The sequence below is a fragment of the Triticum dicoccoides genome, chromosome 7A (genome assembly GCF_002162155.2).
Source record: "Triticum dicoccoides isolate Atlit2015 ecotype Zavitan chromosome 7A, WEW_v2.0, whole genome shotgun sequence".
Lineage (NCBI taxonomy): Eukaryota > Viridiplantae > Streptophyta > Magnoliopsida > Poales > Poaceae > Triticum > Triticum dicoccoides.
This window is the reverse complement of record NC_041392.1, coordinates 295520181-295531912: the sequence shown is the minus strand read 5'-3', so window position 1 is coordinate 295531912 and position 11732 is coordinate 295520181.

Sequence of the window (11732 nt, the reverse complement as noted above, 5' to 3'; positions counted from 1 at the left end):
TTAGAACTGCTCGACGATACATCGCCAAGCCGTCTTGCCAAGCAATTATAACCATGCACCTCAAAGGAATACTGTCAACTGTTTGGTGACTCAACTCATTGTTGACTAAAGTACACCATCAAGTCCCCGCCGAACATCGTCTGTCTCCTAACATGGATCCTGCAGATAACTCAAAGGAGCTTGAAAATCCGTCCACCAAAGTGTGAATAGCCGAAATAAATCAGATATTTCAGCTGGGGATATATTGTTGGGCACCAACTCTGATGTGATGCTTGCAGAACATGGATGATGCGCCGTTTGGAGTCTCATATAGTGACATGAAAATCGTTGTTTTCGCCTACCGGCTTCACGCTTGTCCTTCCTTACTCCTGCTGGCTTCACAACAGGAGCTGGCACATCATTCTCGCCTTGACGGCTTCCCTTGGGGACCCATGCCATATTCCTCTTCTCCAAGTCTTTGGCCCTGAGCCGCTTCAGCTTTCTTTCTTGCCAATGTGATAAGCCGAGTGAGCATCCCGGCTGTGATTTTGTTTTGTGCACTAGAAACTCTTTCCTGACCTTTGGCACTTCCGGCTTGGCCTGTCCAGACTCGATGATTGGGTCCTTGAAAGTTACCCGCTTCACTTCCTTTCCATTAGTAGCCAACGTAGACCCGACTATCTTTTTGTCATCCGGAGTCGGATCTGAAACAACACACTTGCGGCCATCCTTTTTTACTCGGTACACTTGCTTGACCACGTCCATCTTCTTTGCTGACCCCCAGATCGATTCTTTTTGGTTGAGTCGGTATTTCACATGTGGTTGTTGAACAAATGATGATCCTCTCGGAGCTGCATAATTTTGGTGATGTGGTTTAGAATATGATGGACAGTGTGCCCTTGATTTATACTTGTTCCATGATTGATCTAAATAATAGACAGCATGGGGAGGTATCCATGACATCGGCATTGGTGGCCCAAAAGGAGGATATGGAGTCTGTTTGCTCAACTTCTTCCTTCGCCAATCCTGGTCCTCAAATTTATGCCTTAGGGGTGACTTCGATGCTTTTGTTTCACTCGGCCGATAAGCACTCTTTGCCTCACTTATATTCTGATATTTTTCTAATAACTGCGCGAAAGTGACTTTCAGCTTTTTACCTTTGTGCTTACCATTGCCTTTGCTTTCTTTAACTGTGCGTGCATCGGTCTTTGAATTTTCTTGTTGCCCCCCAGTGATAGATGTCGCCATTGTAGCTTTGATGGAATTCCCATCTTCAAGATTGTTGTCGATGCACTTTTTAACCATATCCTTGCTTGAAGACTTGACCCCATCATCATTGGTGTGTACCTGTTGACCTTTAGGTGAATCGGCTTGAGATAGCTGAGTCAATATTTGATCGCCATCAAAACCAATCTGATCCGACTGTTCATATGATCGTGCCTCAACAAACTTCAATCGTCTCGATTGTGCGGCTTGATGAATCACGTTGTTGTCTTTGATATTCTCTTCAAACAAACGTTGAATTTGTTCTTGTCCTGATGGCTCGACATCATGATCAATTATAATAGGATTAGTCGACGATGCACCAACGATGTGATCAACTATGCCCGGACTGAAGGTACACTGCTCGTCCATTAATTGATATTGTGATACTAGCTCTGAAACAAAACAACCGAGCAGTGCTGGCTTAGCGTCATCCGACTCGGCTATGCATTGATTTTCATCCTCTTTTCCCGATGCTTTTGAATCGTCTTCGAAGGACTTTGGACCTGGCTTTACATTTCTGCAACCAAAATAATTACAGAATATACGTCTCATCTGAGACCAAATGTTAGCCAGGCATGAAACAAACAAAGTTGTCCATATGAATACAAAGTTCAGTTGGCATGACAAGAACAACTTTGGTTTTGGTAAGTTGTCACTATTAGCCTCTATGAATGATACCATGTGTTGACTATCATGATTAGTGACAAGATCATTCCTAACAAATAGATTACTCATTTCAGTTGGTCTTTCAAAATTAATTAGAATCTTACTAACAGGTGCATCAACAATATGATTTTAACCGAATCGAAAATTGAGTAAACTATCTACTAGGTGTACCTTTGTGAAGACGTTGGAAGGAGGAGATGGTTGCACCACTAGAACAATACATTGCTCCACTTCTGAATAATTCTCCAACGCATGTTCCTCCTTTTCTGGATCTGGTGCCTCATCACTCGGATTGCCCGAGTATATTTCACTCGAATTGCCCGAGTATATTTCAGTCGGATTGCCCGAGTGGATTTTACTCGGACGCTCTTTGTTAGTTGAACTTTGCTCGGCCGCATTTTCTTGGTCTTGATATTCATCGTTAACTGAACTGTGTTCAGCCATATTACTTTGTTCTTGATGCTCATCAATATCTTTAGCACGAAACTCATAGGGTAGCATGTAAGCTCCCTTACATCCAAAAAAATCGAGCACAACCAATTTGTTGCGTTTGTCGTTCCTTTGCTCAGCCAAACTTGCATCTTCTATTTTGGTACACGCGGCAATAGTTGGCTTGATGCACTCAGCTTTATCCGGTGATGCACTCGTCTGGAACGATGCATTCGGCTGGCATGATGCAACGCACTGGGCCTTAAACATCCCGGTGCTTAATCCGGTTTCAACCGAATCCACCGTATTAGCCGAGTGAATCCTTTTTTGATGGTTTGCTTGCAAAGCTTCTTTTTTATCTTGCCTCAAAAGTTTAGAAGGGCCAAAATGGTTGCTACATGGAGGAAGGCACTTGACGTATTCTTGCAAATATCCCTCTCCACGCTTCTTCTTGAGTGCTTTGTAGGCCTGTTGATATGCTGCTGGTAATTCCTCAAGGGTATGTGTAGTAAATTCGTTGACTCTATTCCCTGTGAGCTTTGGCTTGATCTTGTCCACTTGGGCCAGATATTTTTCTTTAGACTCATCCCTACTTGGATTCGCTTGCCCCCCAATACTTTTATGATCTTTCGGCAATGAATTGATGTTGCCGAAATTTTGTGATTGTATAGGGGGTGTATAACATGCTGCAATGATAGGTGAAGACATGTGCACTGTTGTTGAATATTTTCTCACGCCAATTTGATCAATCGGCAACACTTCGTCTTCTTTCAAAACCCTATCTCTTATTGCCTCATAATCAGGAACCAATCCCTTTTCGTGCTGCTCAAGGCAAATAGCACTAATCTTCTTATTTTGGGCTAAACTTTTTAATGCAGCCAGAGCCACCTCATCTCCTGCAATATTAGGCACATATGCTCCTACAGAATCTCCATTCACTCGGCCAAGGTGATCCGAGTCATGAATATTTTTAGTTTCATATGCCACTAAACAATTAATATCACGAGGTGTACTATATGACGTTTGAGGATAACCGGCCAAATAGCTAATGGAAGCATGGCCGATTCCCCCATCCATCGGCATGTTTGGGGATGAACCCACATATTGCGATCGGCTGCCGATGGATAAAACTGCGAGACGCCCTCCTGTACATGAGGTGTCATATATTGATCACTCGAACAAACCGTGTTGTTCACCAACATATTGAAAGATGTTGCCGATGCACGAAAGTTCATATTCATAAGTTGGATGCCGCGATTCTGTAAATTCCAAGTTTCTCCAACGAAATAACTAGTCGGCCTTTGCTCGTTAGGGCTAGCCGACATGACTTGTCCATCGAAAGATCTAGCAACATCAACATAATGGCTATTTGCATCTACATAAGGAGATTGATGATACATGTTACCGTTGTAGATTGCAGCCGCTTGATGACGCCCTCCTCGTAGCAAGAATAGGCTGGAGACTGTTCAAAGCTTTGTCCCCAGCGGAGTTGCCAAAAAGTGTGTTCACACACGAACACGTCACCGTGTACCCTCGACGCCGGGGGTGATGCACCGCAGCTTGCGTCGAAGGAGGTCCGACCGGCAGCGCGATACGCAGGACAGCCGGCAGACGCTTTTGTAGACCCGAAGCCCCGCTTACCCGGGAGGGACCCCGTCAGGGCTCGCGGCGGCTATGGGCTGCTCCAGGTCGATTCGCTCGCCCCTAGAGCCTCGTGATTCCGCAGCCCTCCGGCATGAAGAACTAGCGAAGAACGAGAAGAAAGATAAAAGGGAGAGATAAAAAACAGATGAACATGAAAAAGTAGTAGATGTGTTTATTCGATTGGTGTTGTTCAATCGGCCATCACCCCCAACATATATAAGAGGCGGCTGGACTTCCCGTACAAACAAAGGATTCATCTATGCTTTCCTTACAAAAAATTACATCAATTCACATCCTAGAGTCCTAGTTCTATTCCAACTCGGATTCATTCTGAATCTGGCCCAACTTCTATCTTTCTCTTTGCGCGGGCCGCCGAGCTTGCATATGACCTCCGATCAAGACGACCCAAATATGAAACTTGTGCGTCTCGACGAGACGAACAATTCTTATGTTGAACACTTTTCCAAATAAGACCGTCTTGAATATTCTACGAAGCCATCTTTAATATCCAATCGGACTTGGTCATGTAACGGACTGGATTGTCCGAGTCTCATAGTGAACTTACATGCCGTATACTATCTCATATGATAATGACTCCAAAACCAAAGTTCTCTGTTTTGACGATGTGCACAACTTCCGTGTTGGTCACTTTTCCATCCGAGGTCATCTGGATTACCTTTCGAGCACACCTTCAGCTTCACTCGGATCCGAACTCATCCACTCGGATATTAGAGTTTTTCGTCCGACTGGACCTTTTCACTCGGATGTTAGAGTCTTTCACTCGAAAGACAATATTTCACTCGGATGACTATAATTTCACTCAGAAGACAATCTTTCACTCGGGTGACTATATTTCGCTCGGAAGGTAATATCTTACTCGAACGTCAAGTTTTCATTCCGACGGTAATCTTTTCACTCGGAATAACTTCACTCGGATGATAATTTCACTCGGATTACTATATTTTCACTCGGAAGCCAATCTTTTACTCGATCGATAAGTTTTTCACTCGACTTTTTACTCGATCGGTAGGTTTTCACTCGGATGGTAAACTTTTCACTCGGATTTCCCGACTGAAAACACAGCCTGATCTTGATTTGCCTCTCCAGGTTGCATACGACCTCGGATTGAGACAAGTTTTATATGAAAAACGATCGGCTCGACAAGGCAAAACTTTTTCATGTTGAAGGTTTTTCGATTCAAGGCCGTCTTGATGGCTGAATTACTCGCGCAACCTATCAGACAAGTGTGTGACACCTCGCGCCATATTTCCGTCGAGGTTCGGTCTGCAGTGTATTGCCTCTAACTTTTGCATATGAACTCGGATTGAGATGATTTATATATTAAAATCGATTGCCTCGACGAGACAAAGACAATTCCTTAAGAGTGCTCCTTCATCCGAGGTCATCTTGAAGACGTGATTGGCCAAAAACCACTCGGAACATTGAATTATGCCACTCGGAGTATAGTTTCGGTCCGTAAGACAAGGTCAAATGAATACAACCGAAACATCAAAGTGGTTCCACTCGGTGACGTGAATATTTTCATACTGAAAACCCATTCACTTGAGACCATCTTCATTGCAATCTGTATCTTGCCAAAATTGGGTGTCAACACTATGTTACTACCTCCATAGTGGGTAGTAACATATTTTTTTGAAAGATCCAGCCCTAGCTGGCATTGATTTCATTAGCATAGAGAAGGCGGGAAACAAGTTTGATCAAGTGATCGATGGGGTGAAAATGAAGAGGTACAAGTGGCCAGCCTAGCGGCTATGCTGGCACTGATAGTATCGGGATATTTCTCACGGCACATCCCCGAAGGGGTGCTCTATGCAGGCTGCTCCGGCGATCCTCCATTGCTCCATGTAGCGACGGCACGCTTCGATAATGGTGCTAGAGCACGGCATCTTACCGTGGAAGGTGCATGCATTACGCTCAAGCCATATGTGCCAGGCAATGAGTGCAAGAATTGATCTGGTGCCCTTCCTGTCTGTTGGGCTTGCCGCGTCCGTGATTAGTCTCACTCTTTCCGTCGTCGTTGTTCCGGAGCTCCAGGTAGCGTGTGCCAGGGAGTGACAGCCCCGCCATGACGTCGCCGTTGTCCAGGCCTGGATAGCAATCGGGCATTCCCAGAAAAGGTGGGAGGAGGACTCCAAGCTTCGCAGACAGAGTTGGCATAAGTAACTGTTCTCCCAGCCGCACCGCTGCAGGCGATCGTTGCACCATAGCCTGTCGAGGTGGAGCATCCACAGGAACATCTTGAGCTTCCTAGGTGCCCAGATACGCCAGACGTTTTGGAGGGGAAGGGTGCCATTGGCGCCTGGAACTGACCCGCGTAGGCGGAGCGAGCGGGTAGCTCCTGGAGGTGGTAGCAGTCCAGCGGATTGTGTCACTGGGGTCATCGTTTATGATGTTGCCCGCTCTCCGAATCACCCTTGCTAGCTGGAATACAGAGGGCGTAATGCTACTGGTTTCCCCATGGTGGAGATCAAGGATCCATCGCCCGTCGAGCAACGTGTCCCGGACGGACCTGTTCTTGCGGATGGAGTGGGTGAAGAGGGTGGGGTAGTCCAGCCGGAGTGGCCTGCCGTCAAGCCATGGACTTGACCAGAAGGACACCGTCATGTCGTCCCCGATGGTGACCACCGTGTTGGCAGCGAAGAGGGCCTGGTCCGGCAAGTTGCATGGCGTGTCCGTGCCGATCCATGGCCGCTCTGGATGGGTCCAGGAGAGCCAGAGCCAGCGCAGACGGAGGGCGCGCACGAATTTGTCCAGATCATGTATGTCGAGGCCTCCATGGGATTCTGGCATGGTGACCGCGCTCCATGCTACCTTACACTTTCCCCCAGTTGCTTCTTCGTCTTGTGCCCATAGAAAACGTCGTCTAGCTTTATCTACCTCCTTGAAAAACTTCTTTGGCACTCTCAGTACCGTGAGGGCGAATGTCGGCATGGCGGAGAGGATGCAGCGGACGAGCACCCTACGGCCGACGATATGCATTAGTCTGCCCTTCCAACGAGCAAGGCGCGCACGAATCCTATCTAGGATGAACTGCAGGTGGACTAGACGAATCCTACTGGTAGTGATTGGGAGGCCCGGGTACGTGATTGGTAGTGACGCCATAATGCCGCCAAAGTTTTGCAAGATGGAGCCAAGGTCGAGGGCGCCGCAGCTAATCGGCACTGCTGAGGATTTGGCCAGGTTGACGTGCAGGCCCGTGGCCTCACCGAAAAGGTGCAGGGTGCTGAGCAGAGCATCGACCTCCGTCCTTGTGGGGTTGATGAAGATCACGACGTTGTCGGCATACAAGCTTGTATGCATACGCATGGCTGTACCAGGCAGAGGAGATAGCTGGCCCACCAAGGTTGCCGCCTCTAGAAGACGGTGCAGGGGGTCGATGCATAGAATGAAGAGCAGCAGCGAGAGCGGATCCCCCTGCCGCAGCCCACGACGATGCATGATGGAGGCGCCCGGAGAACCATTCAGGAGGCAAGACGACGAGGATGTAGAGAGCAGAAGTGTAATCCAGTCTCGCCATCTTGCAGGGAAGCCCAACTTTTGAAGAAGTTCAAAGATATATTCCCAAGAAATGTTGTCAAATGCCTTGGCTATATCTAATTTCAGAAGCAGGGGAGGTGTCTTGCGGCGATGAAGAGCTCTGACGGCGTTTTGAACATATAGGAAACTGTCATGTATGCACTTAGAACGCTGGAAGGCAGTTTGGGTAGGCGAGATCAGTGTGCTGATGATCGGGGCCAGCCTCATGGATAGAACATTGGCGATTAGTTTGGCGATGGAGTGAATAAGGCTGATGGGCCTATAATCAGCCATACTAGTTGCCCCGTCCTTCTTCGGCAGCAGCACAATCATGGCAGAGTTTAGGGCCGCAAAATCACCCCCAGCTAAGTTGTAGAAATGATGGAAAACAACCATGATGTCATGCTTAATGAGGCTCCAGCATGATCTGTAGAAGGCGCCCGAGAATCCGTCAGGTCCAGGTGCCTTCTCAGAGGGGGATGCTTTGATCGCCTCCCAAACTTCAGCTTCCGTGAACAGGTTGTCTAGCCCAGCATTCTCAACTGATGGCAGCAGAATGGAGTCCCAGTTGATCGAGCAGGAGCGTGGTCGCCTTGTGCCGATCAGCTGAAGGAAGTGGGTGTGAGCAATGGTGGCCTTGTCTCCATGCGCGGTGGCCACACCAGATTCAGTTTGCAGCGAGTGGATGTGGTTTTTGCGCCTCCGGGAGTTGATCTTCGCTTGGAAGAAGGCAGTCTTGGTGTCACCTGCGCGGAGCCAGGAAAGCCTAGACGCTTGACGCTTGCGTGCACGCTCGATCGCCGCCAGGCCGACGATCCTGTGCTTGAGCTACTTGCGGAGGCAAAATTCAGCGGGGGACAAACGGCGTGCCTCTTGGGCAATATCCAGGCGGAGCACAACCTCAGCGGCAAGGTGGAGCTGCACTCTGGCATCACTGAACAGGGAACGAGCCCAAATCTTGAGATCAAAAGCTGCCCGCTTCAGTTTGGTGTTTACTCTTGCGATAGGGCACCTTGCCGCAACAGGCCGCTGCCAGGCCCGTTCCACTGTCTCTCTGAAGCGCGGGAAACACGGCTAAAATGCCTCAAATTTGAAGGTGGCCCTCCTCGGGGGAGCAGTGGTGTCAGCTAGCAATAACGGGAAGTGATCCGAGCAAGCAGTCGAAGCAGCCATGAGCATGAGGGAGGGGAAAAGGCTCTCCCATTCGACGTTGCAAAAAATCTTGTCAATGCTCACCAGGGTCGGATCCTGTCGCTCATTTGACCATGTGAAGCGCCTATTTTTGCACTTGATCTCCTTCAGGCCGGCCGTGTCGATCGCCCTTCTGAGCATGCCCATGATGCGTCGGTTCAGATTGAGATTGCTTTTGTCCCTTGCTTCATATATGATGTTGAAGTCGCCCACAAGCATCCATGGCTCACCAAGTGGAGGTGCAGATTGGATCAGCTCTGCCAGGAAGGATTCCCTGAGCCCATCGTCGACCGGACCATACATAGTTGTTAGCCATAATGAAGATGAACACTGCAGGAGGGTGACCTTGGCTGTGATCGAGAAGACGCCCACAGCCTGAGTGTCGAGCTGCACGGCGTTCTTGTCCCAGAGGATCGCCACACCTCCTCTTGCTCCAACTGCCGGCAGGACCGCGCAGCCTTCCAAGCGGCTGCCTCCCAGTTCGCGCATGATGCTAGGCGACCACAGTTCCAGCTTTGTCTCCTGTATGCAAAGAATTGGGGTTTTGTGAGCAACGGCAAGTTCACACACAGCAGCTCTCCTCGTAGGAGAGTTCAGCCCTCTGACATTCCAGGACATGAGGGAAAATTGGTTGTTATCCATTGGGCACGGGAAAATTCTCTAACAGCATCACAAATCTATTGATGATCATATGATGCGGATACACAACCAGCTTAACAGGGGCGTGCCAGAGGCCACCAATAGGCCCCAAGATCCTCTGGCACAATAGCAAACCTCGACGCCTAATTCTAACATAACGAAGAACTAACATGGGTCCTAACTCTACTCGGCTTAAGGCGAAGCACTGCTGGAGACTAATACTAACACTAATAGAGCATAAGATACTATGGATGACTAACATAACTAAACTATAGCTTCAGCAGCGGCATCCGGGCCAGCCATGCCCCCGGTGATGTGCAGCGCCTCCGGGTCGAGACGGGTGAGTTTGGCGATGATGGAGATGTCCTCGTCAGTCAGCGGCTCGTCGAAACGTTTGATGAGGGCTTCGGCCGCCTTGGCCGTCATGGCCTCCTTCGGCCCCAGCAGGCCGAGCTTCTTGACCAGCAGGAGAGAGGCACGCTGCGCAACAGGCACCCTTGAGGTGTTGCCTGCCTGCCGCGCACTCTGCCTGGTCGGCCCTGCATGGGCCCTGGGTGGTGCCGAGGTGCGTCGAGGAGGGGGTTGACGCACAACGGGGCCGGGGTGTTGGTGAAGAGGCCAGGCTGCTCGGCGTTGTCGACGCTGTTGGGAAGCTGCAGCTGCTGGACCTGCTGTGTCACTGCGTCGAGCTGAACTTCAATGGAGACCGTCGTGGGCGTGGTGCGGCAGGCCACAGTCGAGGGCCCTGGGGCGAACTCAAGCGGGGCAGCAAGCCTTGAAGCGATCGCCTGGTCGATCTCCAGAAGACTAGAGTCTGCGCGGACGGGCTGGAGAGGCGTGCGGTCTGCCGAGTCGAAGAAGTCGGCGACAGGGTCCGAGGCCGCTGTCGGCCCCTTGGCCATGTTCTCGGCTTGGTCCGACATCAGCGGCAGGGGCGGGGTGGCCCTGAGGCTGCTGCCATCGTGGCGGGTGCCCTTGCCGTGGCGCCTGCTGATCGGTGTCTTGCTTCGCTGGCGTGTGGCGCCACCGTTGCTCCTTCGGGGTGGCTGCTCGAGCCCGCCGTGGCCGCGACCCAGGAGCATGTCCATCCAGGAACGCCGGCCACCCTGTGGCCCATTGTTGTCATCGTGGTCCCGGCGAGGCCCGAGCTGGTGTAACACCCCGAGAATCTTGCTACAGTAATTCAATCTGATGATGGCCATGTCATCATTATTACTATGCAAATTGCCACTTGTCCAAAAAATCAACTTCAAATTTTAAAATAAATTCAAATTGTTATTCTTCAAATGGTAAAACAAAAATGTCCGTTGGGTTGCAAAAATTCACTAACTAATTTTCATGAATAAACAAACATTATTTGAAATATTAAATTGCCTCTAACCTATTTAAGACAGTAGCAAAACATTCCCAAATTAAATCATTTCTATTTAAACAAATTTTAAATGGATTCAAATAATCCTCAAACTTTTTGTGGCAGTGCAGTTTATTGCATAGAATTTATGTGGCTTAGTTCCACTTTTAACAAAGCAAGTGAGGCCAAATAAATTGCAAAACATTGGAGAAATAAAAAAACCAGAAAATAGAACAATAGGAAATGTTAAGACAGAAGAAGGAAGGCCCAAGTGTGAACTAGGCGAGGCCCAGCCCACACAAACCCCCGCACTCATCCCCAACCTCCTGCTACAGGGAGGCAGGAGGGTCGTGGCGGGCATCCACGCCATGGCCGCGCCCCTGGGCGACGTGCCGGCGATCCCACGGTTTCTTGGGACGATAAGGCGTCGCCCTGTGCCCCTCCTCGAACCCTAGCATCTTCTCCCCCTTTCCCCGCTCTCCCTCTCCCGTTACAGAAGCCGCCCGGCGCCACCATCGCCGCCACCTCGTCGATCCGATGGCCACCGACCTCCCCGGCACCTAAGGAGACATCCAGAAGCCTCCTCGCGGTCATCTCCTTCCTCTCCACCGAGGAACCCAAGCCGGGACGCTCCGTACGCTCGCCCTCGCCGTCGTCTTCGCCCACGGCCGCCATCTCTCATCAACGGTTGCCGCTGCTCCAATCCGTCCCCGCAGCAACCGAGGTGTCCACAAGCCCCGGGGTGAGCACCTCCACCGATTCCCCCCTTTTCCCGTTGAATCCGTCACCATAGAACCTGTAAGCCGCCGCGCCGGAGCTCGCGCTCACCGCTGCGTGGTCGCGCTCACGCGCGCCTCTGGCCGCCATGGCTGCGCTCCCGCACACCCTTGGCCACGCCTGCGCAGCACCTCCTGCCACCGCTGCTTGCTGTAGGGCCGCCACCGCTGTCGCCAGTGCTGCTGCCGCACGCGCGCGTCCGGCCGCAGCGGCTCCACCCGCCCGTGCCCGTGCCCGCGCCCCGCCATGCCCC